The sequence below is a fragment of the Phyllostomus hastatus genome, unplaced genomic scaffold (assembly GCF_019186645.2).
Source record: "Phyllostomus hastatus isolate PE091 unplaced genomic scaffold, TTU_PhHast_1.1 phas_scaffold_216, whole genome shotgun sequence".
NCBI lineage: Eukaryota > Metazoa > Chordata > Mammalia > Chiroptera > Phyllostomidae > Phyllostomus > Phyllostomus hastatus.
In genome coordinates, this window is record NW_025334018.1 from 2,517,620 (window position 1) to 2,540,353 (window position 22,734).

At 43.0% G+C, this 22,734-nt stretch overlaps 1 long non-coding RNA gene across 2 annotated transcripts in view; it reads right to left on the reverse strand.

The window, feature by feature from the left end:
- The window catches only part of LOC123804542, a 39,123-nt gene that overhangs the window by 8,101 nt on the left and 8,288 nt on the right, over nt 1-22,734 (reverse strand). For both annotated transcript variants that reach the window (XR_006783176.1, XR_006783175.1), the window contains exon 2: nt 10,974-11,038. This is a non-coding gene — a long non-coding RNA (uncharacterized LOC123804542). The remainder of the gene's footprint in view (nt 1-10,973; nt 11,039-22,734) is intronic.

A 22,734-nucleotide genomic window follows, 5' to 3' on the forward strand; every position in this document is an offset into this window, starting at 1 on the left:
AAAAAAATAAATAAATATTCAGCAAATATCTTTTGAGAGCCAGCTATGTGCCAGGCACTATTCTATGCATTGGTTGTACAGCAATGGGAAAAACTGTTAGAAACAGAAAAACAATCATCCTGATTTGTCATTAATGTGAAACATTTAAATTATTTATTATTTTTTTAGGAATGTCAAAAGTTGTAAAAAAAAACCTTAGACTTATTGTGATCATTCCACAATATATACAGATATCAAATCATTATGTTGTGCACCTAAAATAATATAATTTAGATGTCAATTAAGCAGCAATAAAACTCTTATAAAAAAGTTAAAAATAAGAAACATGACATTAACTTCCGTCAACTACTGATGAATACACGCAGTGCAACATTTCCGTGACCAACTGGTACAGAAAACAAGTGAAGATATTTTAATGTCCATTTTGTGAATGTTCCTAAGTTTTATGACTTTATCTTTTGAAATATATTTTATTTATTATGCTATTATAGTTGTCCCATTACCCCCCCTTAATTCCCCTCCACCCTGCACACCCTCTCCCACCCTCATCTCCCTCTTTAGTCATGTCCATGTGTCGTAAGTCCTTTAGCTTCTACATTTCCCATGCTATTCTTGCCCTCCCCCTGTCTATTTTCTACCTATGCTACTTATTCTCTGTACCTTTTTCCCTTCTCTCCTCCTCCCACTCCCCTGTTGCTAACCCTCCATGTGATCTCCATTTGTGTGGTTCTGTTCCTGTTCTAGTTGTTTGCTTAGGTTCTTTTTGTTTTTGTTTTAGGTGTGGTTGTTAGTAATTGTGAGTTTGCTGTCGTTTTACTGTACACGTTTTTAATCTTCTTTTTCTTAGATAAATCCCTTTAACATTTCATATAATAGGGGCTTGGTGATGATGAACTCCTTGAACTTGACCTTATCTGAGAAGCACTTTATCTGCCCTTCCATTCTAAATGATAACTTTGCTGAATAGAGTAATCTTGGATGTAGGTCCTTGCCTTTCATGACTTGGAATACTTCTTTCCAGCCCCTTCTTGCCTGTAAGATCTCTTTTGAGAAATCAGCTGACAGTCTGATGGGAACTCCTTTGTAGGTGACTGTCTCCTTGTCTCTTGATGCTTCTAGGATTCTCTCCTTCATTTTTACCTTGACTAATGTAATTATGATGTGCTTTGGTCTGTTCCTTCTTGGGTCCCACTTCTTTGGGACTCTCTGAGCCTCCTGGACTTCCTGTAAGCCTATTTCCTTTGCCAGATTGGGGAAGTTCTCCTTTATGATTTGTTCAAATAACTTTTCCACTTGTTTCTCTTCCTCTTCTCCTTCTGGTACCCCTAGAATTCGGATGTTGGAACGTTTAAAGATGTCCTGGAGGTTCCTAAGCCTCTCCTCATTTGTTTGAATTCTTGTTTCTGCATTATTTTCTGTCTGATTGTTTCTTTCTTCCTTTTGGTCCACTCCATTGATTTGAGTCCCAGTTTCCTTCCCATCACTATTGGTTCCCTGTGCATTTTCCTTCATTTCACTTAGCATAGCCTTCATTTTTTCATCTAATTTGAGACGAAAATCAACCAATTCTGTGAGCATTCTGATCATCAGTGTTTTGAACTGTGCATCTGATAGGCTGGCTATCTCTCGGTCTCTTAAAAGTACTGATTCTGGGGCTTTCAATTCTGTTTGAACCATCTCCCCTCCCCCCCTTTGGTCTGATTGTGCCTGTTACTAGTGAGGGACGGAGCTTTAGGTGTTCACCAGACCAGGGCACCCCAGTCACTGGGTTGTGATGCTGTATGTAGGGACGGGGTCTGAGAGGGAACAATGCTGCTTGCTCCACTATCCATCAGACTCCAGTCCCTTCTGCCACTTCCCCCAAGCAAACTGGGCCCCTCTGGTGCCAATTCCCATGTGGGTGGGCTTGTGCACCCCGTGGGACTATCCAAGGACCGCTCCTGTGAGGCTGGGTGTATCTCCCTGTGCCTCAACCCCCACAGGTGTTTTCAGTCAGTGCCCCAGGGCTCTATGTCCCAGCGCCGAGATCCTGAGTTGCATGCAGTATCTTGCTTCACAATCGCCACCTCACTGGGTCTGCCGGTTGCCATCCCTCAGCCAGAGTCTTCCAGCTGCTGTTTGCACGCTCAGGGCCCACTGGCTGCGGTCTTGCATGCCCTGGATGCCTTACGCACCCAGTTTCAATGCTCTCTGCTCTCCGCTCCTCAATCCATGCCCAGCTGGCCGACTCTGCCCCTCCTACCGGTCTGGATGAATGTGTCTATTTTAACTTCTTGGTTGTCTGACTTCCATACAGTTCAATTTTCTGTCAGTTCTGGTTGCCATTCTGTTTCTAAATTACTGTTGTCCCTATCTTGGTTGTGTGAGGAGGCAGAGTGTATCTACCTATGCCTCCATCTTGGCCAGAAGTCTTAAATTAGTTTTAATTGTACTGTTTTAAAATGTATCACTACTTGCCCTGACTGGCATGGCTCAGTGGGGTGGACATTGTCCCACAAAGTGGAAGGTTGCTGGTTCATTTCCTAGTCAGGGCACATGCCTGGGTTGTGGGTTCAGTCCCAGTTGGAGTTCATACAAAAGGCAATTGATGTTTCTCTCTCACATTCAATGTTTCTCTCCCTCTCTTTCTCCCTTCCTTCCCTAAATAAATGAAATCTTTTATTTTTTTAAAGATTTTATTTATTCATTTTTAGAGAGAGGGAAAGAGAAGGAGAAAGAGGAGAGAAATATCAATGTGTGGTTGCCTCTCATGCACCCCATACTGGAGACCTGGCCAGGGATAAATGAAATCTTTTTTTTAAAAAATTACTTATTTCCTGGCTGGCGTAGCTCAGTGGATTGAGCGTGGGCTGCGAATCAAAGTGTCGCAGGTTCGATTCCCAGTCAGGGCACATGCCAGGGTTGCAGACCACAACCCCCAGCAACCGCACATTGATGTTTCTCTCTCTCTCTCTTTCTCCCTCCCTTCCCTCTCTAATAAATAAATAAATAAATAAATAAATAAATAAATAAATAAAATCTTTTTTTAAAAAATTACTTATTTATTTTTATTATTTTCTTTTTTGCTCCCCACCACTACCCCCACCCCAGCCATCCCCATTTCCCACCCTTGATCCTACCCCCGTTTGGTTTTGTCCATGTGTCCTTTATACATATTCTTGAAAACCCTTCCCCATTTCCCCCCATTTTCCTCTCCCACCTCCCCTCTGGTTATTGTCAACTTGTTCTTAATCTTAATGTCTCAGGTTATATTTTGCTTGCTTGTTTGTTTTGTTGATTTTTAGTTTTCTGAGAAAATTCCATACTGTTTTCCACAGTGGCTGCACCAGTCTGCATTCCCACCTACAGTGCACTAGGGTTCCCTTTTCTCTGAAACCTCTCCAACACTTGTTTGTTGATTTGTTTATGATGATCATTCTGACTGGTGTGAAGTGGTATCTCATTGTGGTTTTAATTTGCATCTCTCTGAGGGCTAGTGATGCTGAGCATCCTTTCATATGTCTCTGGACACTATTTTCCTTGTCTGTTCAAGTCCTTTGCCATTTTTTAATGGGTTGTGTGTTTTCCTGGAGTGGTTTATTTATTCATTTTTAGAGAGAGAGGAAGGGAGGGAGAAAGAGAAGGAGAGAAACATCAATGTGTGGTTGCCTCTCATGCACCCCCCACTGGGGACCTGACCTGGCCAGCAACCCAGGCATGTGCCCCAACTGGGAATCGAATGAGCAACCACAATTGAACCTGGTTCACAGGCCAGAGCTCAATCCACTGAGCCACACCAGCCAGGGCGAAATTAAATCTTTTTTTTAAAGTTTTTGTTGGCCCTGGCTGGTGTAGCTCAGTGGATTGAGTGTGCACCTATGAACCAAAGGGTTGCCAGTTTGATTCCCGCTCAGGGCACATGCCCAAGTTGTTGGCCAGGTCTGCTATTGGGGACCACATGAGAGGCAACCACACATTGATGTTTCTCTCCCTCTCTTTCTCCTTCCCTTCCCCTCTCTCTAAAAATAAATAAATTAAATATTTTTTAAGATTTTATTTATTAATTTATTAGACAGGGAAAGGAGGGAGATAGAGAGAGAAAGAGAGAAACATCAATGTGCGCTTGCTAGGGGTCATGGCCTACAACCCAGGCATGTACCCTGACTGGGAATCAAAACTACAACACTTTGGTTCACAGCCTGCACTCAATCCACTGAGCTACGCCAGCCAGGGCTAAATTAAATATTTTAAAAATAAAAATTTTTATTGTTGTTCTATTACAGTTGTCCCCCTTCTCCCCCATTCCTCTCCCCTGGCCTGCCCAATCCTCCTCTCCCACATAAATAAATAAAATCTTTCAAAAAAATTAAATAACATGTGTCACTACTTGAAACCAGTAATCAGATTGTGCACAGAAATCCTGCCAAGTGGTTTGCAAATGCCAGAAGATGAAGAAACCCAGTAGGTCCTGTGTTGGGAAGGGAGATGATGGGCTGGGACAGGGAAGATACTACCTGGAGTGTACCCAGAGAACTCCTCCATCATTCTGACCCTCCCCTTCCAAACTCTACTTTCCCAAGCTCTGAACACACCCAAAACTCTGGATTCAGGTAGAAGTGCCACATCTGAGGTGGGCAATAAACAGAGAAGCAGGTTCAGATGAAAACCACAGGAGGGCATAAAAAAAACTAGGGCCACTTTACCTCGAGAATGGAGGTCTTAGACTGGGAGATGGGGGTACGCTTGGTCCCTGTCTTCACCATGGAATTGATTTACTAAAGGCTCAGAGATAGCCTTTAGAAGTCAGACCTGGATTTAGGGATAAGAAGAGCTCTCTAGCACTCCACCCTGCTGCTGCCCTGGGAGGGTCCTGGCCTTGCCTGAGGCTGGATGGGAAGCTGGGTGATTGCCGGCAGGGGAACAAGGGACCCAAGAGTGGTGGGAGGCCTACAGCACACTCACCACAACCAGTGGGGGAAGGCTGACACAGCTCAGTAGAAGACCTCGATAGACCCCACATGGCAGCACCCACTCCCCCCAAATGGACTGAGCTGGCCTAGCAGAGAATTTGTTGGGATGTCCGCCCTATAGCCTACATGCAGGCCTCAGGCAGCCCAGGATGGCTATGAATGTGGTCCAACGCAAAATGGTAAAGTTACTTAAAACATCATGAGATTTTTTTGTGTGTGATTATGTGTCACAGTGTATTTAATGTGTGGCCCTACATAGTGTATTTAATGTGTGGCCCTACAACTCTTCTTCCAGTGTGGCACAGAGACGCCAAAAGTTTGGACACCCCTGCCTGGACCCATGTCTGCAACCCTGACTGTCTGTCAGAGCCACCTGGATTGAGGAGAAACTTGGAAAAATTACCAATGCTTGCTTTGGGTGGAGTTCTAGCATCAGTATTTTTTTTAAGCTCTCCAGACAATTTTAACGTGCAGCCAGAGTTGAGGTTCACTGTTCTAGCAGCATCAACTACACCACCTGGGAGCTTCTCAGAAAAGAGAGTTCTCAGGCCCCACTCCAGATTTACTGAATCAGAAACTGTGAGTAGGGCTGAGGCAGGATCGTAAGAAGCTGGGAAAATTCCTGGGCAAATGGAATGGGGACATTGAGACAAGATAATTAAACAAGGACAAATTATTTTAACAATTTACAGCCAGCTAGTGAATTGCAAGACCTTATCTTCCCCAACAGTTGAAAGCAAATGGTTTACACCTCTCTTCTCTAATCAGAGAATGCGTAGTTTAAATCATCCTGGTCAGGAAGGTAAAGAACAAAGAGCCAATTACGCTAAGACGATTTGTGTCAGCAGAACCCAAGGATGGTGAAGTCAAGGAAACAACAAAAATCTGACTAAAGCCAGGCAAACCCAAGATTAAAGTAAAGCAGTAAGGCTGACCAAAGAATAATCCCAAACTTCCCTATCCGCATATTGGATGCATCAGCGTATTAAAAAACACACCTGGAAAGCAGATGAATATTCTGCTGAAACCCTCCTCTGGGTTTCTCACCTTGCAGAAGAAAGATAAAACCCTCAAGACAAATGATACCAGTGCGGGCTCACTCCACAGCAGGGGCCCCCAAATCCCAGACCAGGCCTGTTAGGAACTGGGCCGCACAGCAGGAGGTCAGCGGCAGGCGAGCAAGTGAAGCTTCATCTGTATTTATAGCTGCTCCTCATCACTTGCATTACCGCCCATACTCTGCCTCCTGTCAGATCAGCTGTGGCTTTAGATACTCATAGGAGCACGAACCCTACTGTGAACTGCACAAGCAAGGGATCTAGGTTGTGTGCTCCTTATGAGGTCTAATGCCTGATGATCTGAGGTGGAGCTGAGGCGGGGACGCTAGCACTGGGGAGTGGCTGCAAATACAGACTACCATTAGCAGAGAGGTTTGGCTGCACAGAGACCATAATGAATCAACTGCTTGCAGACGCATATCAGAACCCTATCAGTGAGTGGCAAGCGACAATTAAGCTGCATCTGGTGGCAAGCTAAAAAGCCATCCCCCACCCCCACCCCAACCTGTGGAAAAAATTGTCTTCCACGAAACTGGTCCCTTGTGCCAAAAAGGTTGGGGACCGCTGCTCTAGAGAATGCCTATGCCCCTTCTCAGGCAAAAACTTTTTACTTCCTCCTAAACTCTACTGGTCTCCATGAGATTTGCAACCAGGGGAGCAGGGGGCAGCTGTAGCTCATCTTGGGTTTACCCTCTGACCCTGTCTCCAGGGCCCCTTTTTCTCTGACTTTTCAGTGATCCAAGAGCCTTGACTCACTTCTGTCACTTTTACTTCCCAGTGAGCTAACAATAGTCCTGCCTTGGCTCACTTCTTTCCTATAACTTTTCTGGGGAGGCAAAGCAGAGCACCGCATAAGCTCTCTCCTGTTGCTTCTTTGACCCTAAGTCCTTCCTTTGTTTCACTGTCCCCAGCTTTAATAAATATTCTCAAAATCATCTGGACCTGTGTTGTGAGATCTTTCTTACACACAAACTCAAGAATCCACATACTACAGGCTGGCCCGGAGCAGACCCATTCCCAGCTGGTTGCCATCTGCTAACAGGGCCTGTTACCACACAGGAACAGGGCTTGTTACCTGGCATTAGCAGAGCTAAACATTAAACACAAAGAATTGCAGTGAAGAGGACTTGGCCAGGTAGCTCAGTTGGTTAGAACATCATTCTAACATACCATGGTTGTGGGTTTGATCTCTGGTCAGGGCACATACAAGAATCAACCAATGGAACTTCTGGACAAGATGGAGGCATTCGTAGAAACACTTTACTTCCTCCCACAACCAAAAGAAAGATAACAACAAATTTAAAAACAAAAAAATAACCAGAATTGACAGAAAATCAAATCGTGTGAAAGTCTGACAACCAAGGAGGGAAAGAAGAAACATCCATTCAGACCGGCAGGAGAGACGGAAATGGGCAGCTTGGGCAGAGAGGATGCCTGGCAAGGCAGCTGCTGTAGTATGGGCCAGGGGAGGCAGTGGCTGGCAGTCCCACATCTACATGTGGATAAACCCAAAGGAACAACTGGGGACCAAGACAGACTGAGCAATCCAGGGTTCCAGCACTGGGAAATAAAGCCTCAAAACCTCTGGCTGTAAAAATCTGTGGGGGTTGCAGTAGCAGGCGAAACTCCCAGACTCACAGGAGAGTTCACTGGAGAGACCCATAGGTCCTAGAACATACACAAACCCATCCGCCCAGGAATCAGCACCAGAAGGGCCCAATTTGCTTGTGGGTAGCAGGAGGAGTGACTGAAAGTTGGCCAAGAGCCGAGCAGGTGGCATTCCCCTCTCAGACCCCTCCCCCACATACAGCGCCACAATATAGCCAAGCGGGTTGCCCTGCCCTAGCAAATACCTAAGGCTTAACCCCTTACAATGTAACAGGTGTGCCAAGACAAAATATATATATAGCCCAAATGAAAGAACAGATCAAAGCTCCCAAAACAGAATTAAGTGGTGAAGAGATAGCAAACCTATCAGATGCAGAGTTCAAAACACTAGTAATCAGGATGCTCACAGAAATGGTTGAGTATGGTCACAAAATAGAGGAAAAAGTAAAGGCAAATTGAAATAAGAAAAATATACAGGGAACCAAGAGTGAAGGGAAGGAAAGTGGAACTCAAATCAAGGATTTGGAGCACAAGAAAGAAATAAACATTCAACCAGAACTGAATGAAAAAACAAAAGAATTTTTAAAATGAGGACAGAAGGCCTGGCTGGCGTAGCTTAGTGAATTGAGCGCAGGCTGCGAACCAAATTGTCGCAGGTTCGAGTCCCAGTCAGGGTACATGCCTGGGTTGCAGGCCATGACCCCCAGCAACCGCACATTGATGTTTCTCTCTCTCTCTCTATCTCCCTCCCTTCCCTCTCTAAAAATAAATAAATAAAATCTTTTTTAAAAAGAATATTAAAAAAATGAGGACAGGGTGCAGAACCTCCAGGACAACTTTAAATGTTCCAACATTCGAATCATAGGGGCGCCAGAAGGAGAAGAAGAAGAGCAAGAAATGGAAAACTTATCTGAAAACATAGTGAAGGAGAACTTCCCCAATATGGCAAAGGAAATAGACTTCCAGGAAGTTCAGGAAGCTCAGAGAGTACCAAAGAAGTTGGACCCAAGGAAGCACACACCAAGGCATATCATAATTACATTAGCCAAAATTAAAGATAAGCAGAGAATCTTTTTTTAAAAAGATTTTATTGATTTATTTTTAGAGAAGGGAGGGAGAAAGAGAGAAACATCAATGCACAATAGATACATTGATAGGTTACCTCTCACACACTTCCTGGCCCACAACCCAGGCATGTGCCCTGACCGGGAATTGAACTAGATCTTTTAGTTCACAGGCCAGCACTCAATCCACTGAGCCACAGCAGCCAGGGTAGGAGAAAAATCTTAAAAGCAGCAAGAGAAAAGGAGACAGTTACCTATAGAGGAGTTCCCATAAGAATATCAGCTGATTTCTCAAAGGAAACCTCGAAGGCAAGAGGGGGCTGGAAAGAAGTACTCAAAGCCATGAAAGGCAAGGACCTAAATCTACAATTACTTTATCCAGCAAAGCCATCATTTAGAATGGAAGGGCAGATAAAGTGCTTCCCAGATAAGGTCAAGTTAAAGGAGTTCATCATCACCTAGCCCCTATTATATGAAACGTTAAAGGGACTTATCTAAGAAAAAGAAGATGATCAAAACTATGAGCAGTAAAATGAGAACCAACTCACAACTATCAACAACTGAAACTTAAAAAAAAAAAAAAAAGAACAATGAAAACAGCCCTGGCTGGTATGGCTCAGCAGATTGAGTGCCAGCCTGCAAACCAAAGGGTTGCCGGTTCAATTCCCAGTCAGGGCACATGCCTGGGTTGTGGGCCAACCCCCAGTGGGGGGTGCTCAAGAGGCAATCACACATTGATGTTTCTCTTCCTCCCTTTCTCCCTCCCTTCTCTCTCTCTCTCTCAAACTAAATAAAATAAAGTCTTTTTAAAAAAGAAAACAAAAGCAAACTAAGCACACAGCTAGAACAGGAACAGAATCACAGAAATGGAGATCACATGGAGGGTTATCAGTTATCAGTGGGGGAGGGATGAGGGAATGGAGGAAAAGGTACAGGGAATAAGAAGCATAAATGATGGGTACACAATAGACAGGGGGAGGTTAAGAATAGTATAGGAAATGAAGAAGCCAAAGAATTTATGTGCACGACCCATGGACATGATCTAAGGAAGGGAAGGCTGGAGGGAGGGGCATGCAGGGTGGAGAGAAATAAAGGGGAGAAAAAAATGGACAACTGTAATAGCATAATCAATAAAATATACTTTTCATAGTTTAATGTATTTTAATAGCAAACTTACAGGAATAGCACAGAAGACAGACAACATTAAAAACATACTTGAATGCAGGACAACTCAGTTAGAAAGGTATAGGGAATGGATGGAATCTACTACATGATAAAAATGCTACAAACGCCATTTAGTTGCCATCAGTAAGAAATTTACTTGTTTAAAAAAAATCCAGCCCTGGCTGGCATAGCTCAGTGGATTGAGCGCGGGCTGCAAACCAGGCATCGCAGGTTTGATTCCCAGTCAGGGCACATGCCTAGGTTGCAGGCCACGGCCCCCAGCAACCCCACATTGATGTCTCTCACTCTCTCTCTCTCTCTCTCTCTCCTTCCCTTCCCTCTCTAAAAATAAATAAATAAAATATTTTTTAAAAAATCCAAATGCTGGCATTGTCCAGAAAAATTTAACAGGTTTATTTACATTGTTATAAAGTTGAACTGCTGAAACTTGTTCACTGAAACACCTTGACTAGCATTAATGCTTTATGTCCTGCATTTATATTAAAAAATGTTTACACACAAATGAAAGTGGGAAAACGGCCAATACCTGATATCTGTCCCTATTTTTCACTTGTAATCATATACTTAGGTACCATTTTGACCCCATGGAAAAAATATCTAACATTCAGAACTGCCAATAACAGGAAGAAGAGATTTTTTTTTCCAAGAATGAAATGTTTCCCATCATAGTGGATTCTTAAAGACGTTCTCTATGTATGCGATGTGCTAGCCGGGTATCTTTTGGCATATTGTTACACGTTTGGCATGAACAGCACACAGGTTGGAGAGTTCAAAAAGGCCAACCGGATAGTCTTCACTTGTGTCCTGCAAAGCACCAATAGCTGCACTGTGGAAAAGCAGATCTGTTTTGAAGTCCTGACCAATTTTTTGCACCAGATGTTGTTAGGGAAGTTGGCGAATCAGAAGTTCAGTGGACTTCCGATAATGTGTAATTTCATGAAGTGTCACAGGACCAGGCCTGTAACGATGAGGTTTCTTCACCCCTCCAGTAGAGGGCGCACTCTTGTGAGTGGCTTTGGTAGCCAGTTGCTTCCTCAGTGCTTTACCACCGGTGGATTTGCGGGCATTCTGCTTTGTATGAGCCACAGTATAGGGACCTCTTTACTTACCCCCTTCTCCTTCGGCTGGAGCTTGGCGAGCTGGAGGAGGTGCTGTCATTAGAGAGCAACGGCAGCTGCGAACACAAGTCACATAATCAATAAAATATACTTAAAAAAAAAGAACCAGTCAGTGAATACATAGATAAGTGGAACAACAAATGAATGTTTTTTTGTCCCCCACTCTCTCTAAAATCAATAATTTTTTTTTAAAGTGTTGCTATGTAGAAATATTGACTATTTTCTTATGAATGGCTCCACCTGGGAGAATGGGATGCTAATGCTCAAAAGCCTGAACTCCCTGATGGCATGTAGGATACAGATTATACAGGGCAAAATCACAAGACACAGTGGGGTAGGAGTTCAGGAAAGTGCTGGGAACTGATTGGTCAGAGGTGATGTAAGAAGGATAAATCATTTCTTCGGGTCTTGAGGACAGCTCTGAAGTGTGTTCCAGTCCCTCTGTCTGGTTTTGTAGGAAAGTAGCAAGGAGGTCATTCTACCTTTGGGCTCAGGAGCTGAAACAGCTTAGGCTGAGATGTTATCTTTAGCCTGTCAGAGGTCCAGATTGTGTGACCACTAGTTAGGCCCCAGATATTGTTTTCTTCTGCCTTGGGTGCTGCTGATTGCCTGGGGGAAAGGCTAGGTCTCTGAGGGGTATAGATATAGGTAGAGAAAGAGACATGATTTCTAGAGCTACAATTTAAAGCTAAATTTACTCGAAGTCATAAGGACTCTTGGTTTCAGGCCCAGCAGTCTGCAATTTAACAAGCCCTCTGGGTGGGTCTGAGGCATGCCAAAGTTTGAGGAACTTGGAGACCTTCTCTAGCTCTAAGAGTCTCAGAACCTCAGGGAAACAAAGGTTCGTTGTCACCTACCCTCTTGAGCAAAGATGTTTGTTCATGATTAAACCTGCCTACAGGACAAACCAGTCAAACCTGAAATCACAGAATGGTTGCACTTTATTATAGTGTTGCACTTCATTAAAAATTAAAATTAAAAATACTCAACTTTAGACTTTTTAAGTAAGTACTCTGTTTGGCACCAAACACTAGACCTTGGGTTGGGTGCACCCCTCACCTGCCTGGCTCATGAAACCTACTGCCTGGGTCCTTTTGCCCATACTGTCTGCTTTATGGTATCTTTACCTGTGGGACTTTATTATCCCCTTGGTTTTTATCCTATCACTGGAAATTAGGCTTCAGTGCAAGGAAGGAAGGACCTGCCTTCTGTAAACCCCAAGAAAAAAAGATTTTTTTGATGTGAAGCCCCAGGAAGGAATTTATTGGGTTGGCCAAAAAGTCCAGTATGGTTTATCCACAAAATAAAAGACATATTTTTCATTTTCACCAATAACTTTATTGATTTGTTTGGATACTTTGATTATGTCGGCTATCTCCCACTATTGGCTTCTAGTGGGTAGAGGCCAGGGGTGCTGCTAAACATCTTCCAATGCATAAGACAACCCCACAGCAAAGAATTATTTGGCCAAAATGTCAATAATACCAAGAAACTTTGCAAACTACTTTTGACACGTTCGATCAGTCACATCACCTTCTCCATACCCCGCACAAATCCTTTTTTGCTTTTCACTTACGTTTTTACCTTTTTTGAGAGAATAAAGCATAATATGCCAAAAATGTTACATATTTTTCCATCTTCAATATTAAAATGGCTGCACAAAAATTCACCAATCTCAATGTTTTTCTTAAATGCACAATGATATGACAGCTGTCACAATACAGTTTAACAAAATTGTTTCAAATGAAGTTAAAGACAACTAAGCACTACTAGAGACATCTTATGGAAAAAACTAGACATACTTTTTGGCCAACCCAAAATGCTGAAGACTTCCCATAGTCACCTGAAGGCCCAAATGTTATAAATAAGAACCATTTGCTGATGGGGTCAGGAAGAAACTCAAACAGCTCAGGTTTCTGAAATAAGCCTTGTTTGTTTAGGGCATTTGAATCAACCACTGCAGGGAAGACCTGGTTTTGTGTTTTGGTCAATGGACTGAGACCTGCCCCATACAATTAGAACTATGCAAATTATCCTCATTTGCATCTATACCTACCAATCAGAACTACAAGATTTAAGCCAGTCAGAACTGTGTAATTTGGAAACTTCATTTACATGAAACAGACCAAAATGGGAACAGTGAGTGGGAAAATTCCCTATAAAGGGTGACTTCTCCTTTGTCTTAGGGGAGTACAATCTAAGTTGCTACTTGAATCTCTGTCTACGGGGCTGCAGCTTTTTGCTCAAATAAATGCTTTTTAATTTTTTTATTCTTCATTACAGTCTAAAATTAATTTGAGTTTACACTGCAATATTGTGATTTATAATGTATTTGGTCTTCATTAACAGTTTCTGGCTCACAGCTCTCCAAATCCTTGGAAATTCCTAAGTGTTGAGAAGGACCTAGGTATCTTTTGCTATGTTGATGATGGTGATTCTTATGTTGATGATGGGTGGGTAACTGTGCCCACCCAAGTGTAGGGGCCAGTTACCAGAAAAACCAACCATATAATTAGAGGTTTGAAATTGTCAGTTCCCCTACTCCAACCTCTGGGAGGAGAGAGGGGCTGGAGGTTGAGTTCAATTCCTAATCACCAATGGCTTAGTCAATCTTGACTATGTGACAAACCCTGCATAGATACCCAGAAGGACAACTCCTTGGTCAGTTTTCTGAGAGCTTCCATGTGACACCATGCTGGGCCCCAAACTCCACCAGATCAGAACCTCCTTTGATCGGGACCTCGTCCTATGTATCTCTTCATCTGGCTATTGATGCATATCCTTTAGTATCCTTGTGACTGAGGCTCCTCTCAGAGATTTTTCTCCGGGTCTTTCTCTTAGCTCCAGAGCAATTAGAGAGGCCTAGAAAGGAAGGAATGGCAAAACCTAGAAGCTCTAAGATATATACATTCTAGTAAGAAGGAAGAGGAGCAGTAATTAACTGTTTCTCAGCCTCACTGTGAGGGGAAAGATGGGAGGAGGAGGACACTGGGGGAATGCTGACCAGGCATACCAACCATCTTCCTTCTTCCAGGCCCCTTTGCGACCTCCCTGAGACATTGTCATGAGGATGTCCGAAGGGCACTGTCACATGTTGCAACAGACATATTCTGTAAATTCTCTGGGTCCTACCTCTTTATCCAGCCAGTGCCCTGGTAGCAATTTCATACAAGTTTTAACTAGCATAGTACAGATACAACCTGAGAGTGACTCACCTTGGAATCTGTACTATGCATTTCCAATTTCTTGCCCTAGGGCTTCTTTGCAAGAACATATAAAGACTCATGCATGTGTAACCTGGAAGCATGGGGGTGTTATGAATTGAATGTTTGTGGCCCCACCATTATGATGGTATTAGGAGGTGGGACCTAGGGAGGTGGGGACCTTAGGGAGGTGATTAGGACATGAGGATGGGACCTTCATGAATGGGATTAGTACTCTTATAAAAGGGACCCCAGAAAGCTCTCTCACCTTCCTTTCACCATGTGTAAATACAAGAAGTCAGCAGTCTGCAACTGGAAGAGGGCCTTCACCAGAGCCCAACAAAGCTGGCACCCTGATCTCAGACTTCTAGCCTCCAGAACTGTGAAAAATAAATTTCTGTTTTTTATAAGCCACCCAACCTATGGTACTTGGTTACAGCAATCTGGATTGACTAAGACAGGGAGTTAACAATAGTGGGGCCACTCTTGTCCAATAGGGGTCGGGAATCAATAGATGAACTTTCCCCTTTGCATCCCCCCTTTGTTGGTGGTTCTAAGATCCATTTCACAAGCCTTCTCAGAAGGTTCTGTGGGATTGAGCACCAGCCACCTCTAGTGGTAGCCAACTGAATGACGCATCTTTATATCACCTTCCCTTTCTTCCCTGTCCCACTCTTCTTGCTCTGCATACCTGCTCTCTGCATCACATTTCCAAATAAACTACCTGCACGCAAACATTTGACTCAGACTTTGCTTTGGGGAGTCCCTGGCTAAAACAATTGGTTTCAGACTAGAAGGAAGACTGTCAGGATGGGGAAAAAAAAAAAGAGAGAGAGAGAGCCTCCATTGCTGGTAATTCCTGGTGAATGATAGTATCAAATAACTAAGATTCTCACCTGTGGTGAACTGGACTGCAGTAAAGAGTGAAGTGTTAGGGTATGTGATAGCTATGACCCTTGAATGGTGGGGGCAATTATAATTATGAGGATTGGCTGACATTTGTTAGTGCTTGGAAGTCTTAAAAAAATTAAAGGCTCAGGTCAGCCGATTACCAACTCAAGGCCTACTGTGACAGTCAGAGCCTTTTTGGCAATGTTTAAGATGGTGCTGAAAATCAGATACGGGATCTGGTTGAGGATGGCAGAACTGCAAAGGAAACTGAATGTAGTGTCATCTGGTTTCCTGCAGCAAACTCAGGACCCTAATAGGAAAAGAACAAGACTCAAAGACCTGAAATGAGACATTTGGGGGCATAAATCTGAGAATTTTGACCCCCAGATTTATCTGAACATCCCAGGTCAGCAGAAGCAATCCTGCTCCCCTTGCTAGAGGAAAGCAGCCTTTCCTTGCATGGAAACTCTGCAAAAAACTCACATGAGAAATATATCTCAAAATATGTCACTGTCCTTACCAACTACCTCCCCTGCCACCCCTTTTTTATCTCCAGGGAGATAACGAAGGTTGGGCCTCAATACAGCTCAAGCAGAGAGACACGTAGTTCTTGCTCTAGGAGGAAATAATTTACGTGGTAAGAATTGCATGACCTAACTAATATGATCCAGCTGGAACTGGCAGAACACATGGAGTAAATCTTGGGTGAAGAGGAGACTGTGGAACATGTGGCATGATAGAGGAGAATTTATTGGAATGGAGCACTCATCTCTGTCTTGGGGTTCAGTGTCCTAGAGAGGACATTCAGAGCCAGTACTAATCAGGAGATGCCTCCTTGAAGCTTAAACTCAGTGATAGACTACAGTAGTTGAAGTGGAAGTGCTAGAACTGTCTTGACACAGTATTGAAAGGCTGAGAAAGCTCAAAAGGTGGGAGTTTTAGAGTAGATTTATTGTGTGAGTGTCAGAGGACCCACTACCTGACTATATACTCCTAGAGTGCTCAGCATCTGGTATTGGCTAATAACACAAGATATTTCAAGGGGTAACAGAGATTAAGAAAATGTTAATTGTAGGATTGAAAGAAAAACATTACAGGCTATAAGCAGAAGTGATCATAATGGAAAATCACAGTCCCTCACCTAATTTGCAGATTTAACATTTTGTGGATCCAGAGTCCATCAATTGAAGGGGAAAAACCATACAACACCATGCCAGGTATTTCTGACAAATATTCCTTCATTTACCTCCAAAAGGACCTATATCCTTTTTTTTTTTTTTTCAGGATAACTGCACTAAAAAAGGGAAAAACACACAGACCTTAAAAGATCTATTATATATGAGATTTGAGCTATAACAGCAATACTAAAGGACCTGAAATGTCACTCATGGTTGTCTGGTCAGAATGGGAGCTTTTGGATGATATGTGGTAAGTATAATTCTGGCCAAGTCTGTCATACAGTGGGTCCAAGGACTGATGAACCCACTTGCGGTTTTTTTTTGTTTTTTTTTCCACCAGTTGCTGAAGGTATAATTGGAACAAATATACTTAGTAGCTGGAGTAAGAGACATTGTGAAGAGCCAAGAGGAAGTTCCAGAGACTGAATTCTTTCATCCCTGGACAAGATAGTAAATCAAAAGGAGTATTTGTCCTGGGAAAAATTGCAGAAATAACACCATCATCAAATACATAAAGAATGGTAGTCTCGTTGGAACTAAGTGATGGATACATAGGGGTGCATATACTATTCAATTCATTTGAACCTCCAGATTTATCTGAATATTCCAGGTCAGCAGAAGCAACCCTTCTCCCCTGACTACTGCAAGACAGTAGAGGATAATGAGTTAGCATACATTTAACCACATGGTAGCCCCAGTCATAGCTGCCATACTGAATGCGGCTCCCCCCCCCCTTTTTTTTTGAGAGAGAGAGAAACATCAGTGTGTGGTTGCCTCTCACGTGTCCCCCATTCGGGACCTGGCCTGCAACCCAGGCACGCACCCCGACCAGGAATCGAACCAGCAATCCTTTGGTTTGCAGCCTACATTCAATCCACTGAACTACACCAGCCAGGTTGAATGTGGCATTTTTACTGGCTAGCATCTAGCACTTGATATGTGACTGTTGGTATCGAATATTGGTCTACCTCATTGGTAAGGATAGTTCAGAGAAATTTGCCTTTGTATGGGAAGAGCAGCAGCACACAATCACTGTCTTGTCATAATGTTATTTTCACTCTCCTGCTCTCTAACCCAGTAGTCTGCAGGGAACTCAGTTGTCTTGACATTCTGCCCAGCAACATGCTAGTCCACTTTATTGATGACTTATTCATTGGACTTGATGATCAGAAACTACTTGATGGCAAGTAGTTTGGTAGGAGTGTAAGTTTCAGGCTCCTGACACACTGAAGAAATGTGTGGAGATCCAATAATCTGAGAAATGCCAGGACATCTCTGTAAAGGATGAAGAGCTGCATTTTGTGTCCCCTACTGCTAAGGGGAACAGTGGTTGGCAGAACTCTTTAGATTTTGGAGGCAGCATGTATCACACTTGAGAATATTGCTCCACACCATTTGTTAGGTGACTTGGAAGCCTATCAGTATTGAGTGGGGTTCAAAGCAAGACCTATGGACAAAAAAGTAGCCACATACTAAACCTGCCAAGCTCAGGGGAGTCCTGCATGATGGGTCTTACAAACTCAGAGACCTAAAGTAACCACATAGGATGGTCTGAACATCAAAATTCATAACTAAAAGCCAATCATAGTGGATGGTCACATCCTAGGCCTGTAGCTTCCTTGACTAAGATCAACTTGACCATAAGTAAGCCTGTCTATTGTCTTTTTGCACCTAAGTTGGAATGTCAAAGTAATTCCCTTTTTCCAGGACCCTCAGGGTACAACCCACTGTATCAGAACAAGAGACCACAGAATGCCTCATTGTTCCCTGCATATCATCTCTTTGTGCTATAAATGTTCATTGTTAACTAGCCCATACCCAGCAATGTAAAAGGAGTATATATCTCTCTGTTTTATCCTTTATCCAGTCTCAGAGATTTCCCTGCCTTGCTTCCTCTCGATTTGCTAATCTACCACTGATGAGTTTCTTGTAACCCCCTTACATGTCCTCCTTTGATTCTAATATATAAAATAACCTATAAAACTACCATTCTCCATTGAGATTTTCCTGCTTGGCAGTTGTTATCAGTTTGGCTCAAAAAACTTATAAAAATTCTCTACAGGTTTGGACGTTTCTTATGTTGACAGAAGGAAGTCTAAAGCAGGTCAAGGCTATGATTCAAGCTGTTTTGCCACTAACACCACATGACACGCCAAAAATGCCATGAGTCCAAAGGTATCTGTGGTGCATCAGGATGTTGTATAGTTTCTAGAAAGCCCCAGTAGGAGAGCTGCAATACTGACTCTTAGGATTCTAGAGTAACCATTTGCCTACTACAGCAGAGAAGAACTCATTATTTGAAAAATGGGCTACAAGGCTTGAGCACAGACCTAGTACCTGATTATGGGACATTTGTCCAGAGCTATTCGTGTTGACTGGGTATTATCAGATCCATTGAGTTACGGGACAGTGAGGGCACAGCAGCAATCCTCTGTACCTGGGGAAGTGGCATATTTGGGATTAGGTCTGAGCAGATCTAAAAGACACGTCAATCACATGAAATGGTTATCCAGACTCCCATGTCATCTATGTCATTTGCACCAATGTTTTTTCCCTCAACTCACATCTGTGGTCTCAGGGGTAACTTTCCAAGACCAAATGGCAGAAAAGTAAAAACTCAGGCCTTGTTCAGAATACTCCCAAGTATTTTGTATTAAGGTATTATTGTTATTTTCAGGTGTAATAATGATGTCTTTATTTTTCAAAACATCTTTTTCATTTATTATCATTTAGTAATACATATCATTTAGCAATACATACTAAAACATTTACAGTGAAAATATATAATGTCTGGAATTTGTTTAAAATAGCATGAGAGGGGAAAATGAATGGGACAGACATGGCCGTCCAAATCTTGGATTTGAGTCCCAGTTTCCTTCCCTTCACTCTTGGTTCCCTGTATATATTTCTTTTCTTTTCTTTTTTTGAAAAAAAAATTTATTTATTTATCTTTAGAGAGAAGGGAAGGGAAAGAGAAAGAGAGAGAGAAACATCAATGTGTGGTTGCCCCCCATGTGCCCTGTACCACGGACCTGGCCTGCAACCCAGGCATGTGCCCTGACCAGGAATCAAACCAGCGACGCTTTGGTTCACAGGTTGGCACTCAATCCACTGAGCCACACCAGCCATGGCCCCTATATATATTTCTTTGTTTCACTTTGCATAGCCTTCACTTCCTCCTCTATTTTGTGACCATACTCAACCATTTCTGTGAGCACCCTAATTACCAGTGTTTTGAACTTTGCATTTGATAGGTTGGCTCTTTTCACCACTTAGTTCTATTTTTGGAACTTTGATCTGTTCTTTCATTTGGGCCATATTTTTTTTTGTCTTGGCACACCTGTTACTTTGCAAGGGGTGGAGCCTTAGGCATTTGCCAGGGCAGGGCAACCCACTTGGCTGCATTGTGGCACTGTATGTGGGGTCCCAAAGGGAACAATGCCACTTGCTGGGCTCCCAGTGGGATCTGTCACTTCTCCCACTACCCACAAGTAAATTGGGCCCTTCTGGTGCTGATTCCTGGGTGGGTGGATTTGTGTACATTCTAGGACCCTGTGGGTCTCTACAATGAATGCTCCTGTGAGGCTGGGAGTTTCTCCCACTGCTGGAACCCCCACAGGTTTTTATAGCCAGAGGTTTTGAGGCTTTAGTTTCCTATACTGTAATCCTGGGTTGTATGGTTTGTCTTACTCCCCAGTTGTTCCTCCTGGTTTATCCGAATTGAAATGTGGTACCATCCGGTCTGCAAGCTGCCACCTTGCTGACCCTGGTCCTCCAGCTGAAGCCTTGTCAGATGTCCTGCTGCTTGTCTCTGCCCCCCCTACCAATCTGAATGAATATTTCTTCTTTAACTCTTTGGTTGTTGGACTTCCATACAGTTCGATTTTCTGGCAGTTCTGGTTATTTTTTGTTTTTAAATTTGTTGTTGCCCTGGTTGGTGTAGCTCAGTAGATTAAGCATGGGCCTGTGAACCAAAGGATCATGGTTTGATTCCCAGTCAGGGGACATGCTTGGGTTGTAGGCCAGGTCCCCAGCAGGGGGCACATGAGAGGCAACCACACATCGATGTTTCTCTCTTTCTCTCTCCTTCCCTTCCCCTCTCTCTAAAAATAAATAAACTCTAAAAATAAATAAATTTGTTACTGTCTTTCTTTTAATTGTGCAAGGAGGCAAAGTATATCTACCTACACCTCCATCTTGCCAGAAGCTATGTCTCTCTTTGCTTTATGTCTGTATCTTGTTTTAATCTCTATGCCTCTCAAGGAAAAGGACTGTTTGATTTGCTGATTACTACATCCTGTACACAGCACCCAGCAGAGTTCCTGGCATATGGTCGGCAATCAACAATATTCTGGGCGCTGATGGAGAGAGGGCAGAACAGACAAGAGTTGCCTGAGGATGGTCTGGAGTTTGTGGCTCCAGGGAAGGAACTGGGGAACAACAGGTGCCAGGAACCCTGTGCTCATTCTTCCATATCGCAAATGCCACCTTTCTTCTTTATAAGCTATTTTTTAATGCACGCTGATATGACAGCCACCCCAATACAATCTAACAAAATTGTTTCTAATGAAGTTAAAGACAACTAGGCACTACTAGAGTCATCTTATGGAAGAAAACAAACTTTTTGACCAACCCAATATTATAACAAAAACTGTTTTTTTAATCCTCACCCAAGGACATGCTTATTGACTTTGCAGCAGGGCGGGGGGGGGGAGGGGGGTTGGGAGAGGGAGAGAGGGAGAAACATCAATGTTGAGAGAGAAACACTGATCACTTTCCTCCTGCACATGCCCCAACCAGGGATTGAACTGCAAACTAGGCACATGCCCTGACTTGGAATCGAACCTCAACCTTTTGGCACACACGACAACACTCCAACCAACTTAGCCACCTGGCTAAGGCCAAAAATGGGGGTTTTTTTTTCAATTTAAGATTTTGTTTTGTTTTATTTTTATTACAATTTTATTTATTTATTTTAGAGAGTGGGAGGGAGGGAGAAAGAGAGGGAGAGAAACATCAATATGCGGTTGTCTCTCGTGTGCCCCTTGTTGGGGACCTGGCCTGCAACCAGGCATCTGCCCTGACTGGGAATCAAACCAGTGACCCTTTGGTTTGCAGCCCGGAGCTCAATCCACTGAACCACACCAGCCAGGGCCCAAAAATTGTTTTGACCTCATGGATTCCCCATTATTTTTTAAATAGTTCTTATCATCATCTGACATACTTATTTTCTTATAATCAGTCTCCCTGCAGTAAAATGAAAATTCCATGAAGCACATAAATACCTAGTGAATGAATGAACGAATGAGTAAAAAAAGGAACAAGAAATGTTATCATTTTAAGGATTATCTACTCATAGGGAATGTAGTGATATTTCCATAAAAGTCAGTTGGGGTGCTGAGGAGTCTCCCTCATTGGCCAAAGAGGAGGTTCTTATGTGGAGAGCACCAAAACCTAGCAAGATAATTGGATAGAAAGAATGCCCTCCCCTCCCTATCCCTATAAGAACCACAGGCTTGAACAGGAAGTGGGGATGGTCTCTGAGAAGAGAGTCCATCATGCTCCCAGGTAGTGGCACCTGAAAAAAATTATTTCCTTTAGCACTAGCACCTGTCTCAGAAGTTTAGCTTTTGTTGTGGCAAGCAGCTGAAACTGGGTTTTCAGTTACAGTGGTACTATAAAATGTCTCATCTTTAAAATTTCTTTTTTTCTTTCTGTTTTGAGAGAGGAAGGGAGGAAGAAAAAGAGAAACATTCATGTGAAAGAGAAACATCAATTGACTGCCTTCCATACATGCCTTGACTGGGGACTGAACCTGCAACCCAGGCATGTGCCCTGACTGGGAATCAAATCAGCAACCCTTTGTTTTGCAGACCAGTGCTCAATCCACTGAGCAAAATCACCCAGGGAGTTTGTTCTTTATTTCCATGTCTCTGGTTCTATTTTGCTCATTTATTTGTTTTGTTGATTAGGTTCCACTTATAGGTGAGATCATATGGTATTTGTCTTTTCACCACCTGGTTTATTTCACTTAGCATAGTACTCTCCAGTTCCATCCATGATATCATGAAGGGTAGGAGTTCCTTCTTTCTTTCTGCTATTTCTAGTATTCCATTGTGTAAATGTCCCACAGTTTTCTGATCCACTCACTTACTGATGGGCACTTAGATTGTTTCTAGCCCTTGGCTATTGTAAATAACACTGCTATAAACACTGTGGCACATAGGTTCTTTTTTTTAATTTAAGATTTTATTTATTTATTTTTAGAGAGGGAAGGGAGGGAGAAAGAGAGAGAGAGAGAGAAACATCAATGTGCAGTTGCTGGGGGCCATGGCCTGCAACCCAGGCATGTGCCCTGACTGGGAATTGAACCTGAGGTGCTTTGGTTCGCAGCCCATGCTCAATCCACTGAGCTATGCCAGCCAGGACTGCACAGGTTCTTTTGAATCAATGATTCCGGATTCTTTTTTTTTTTAACTA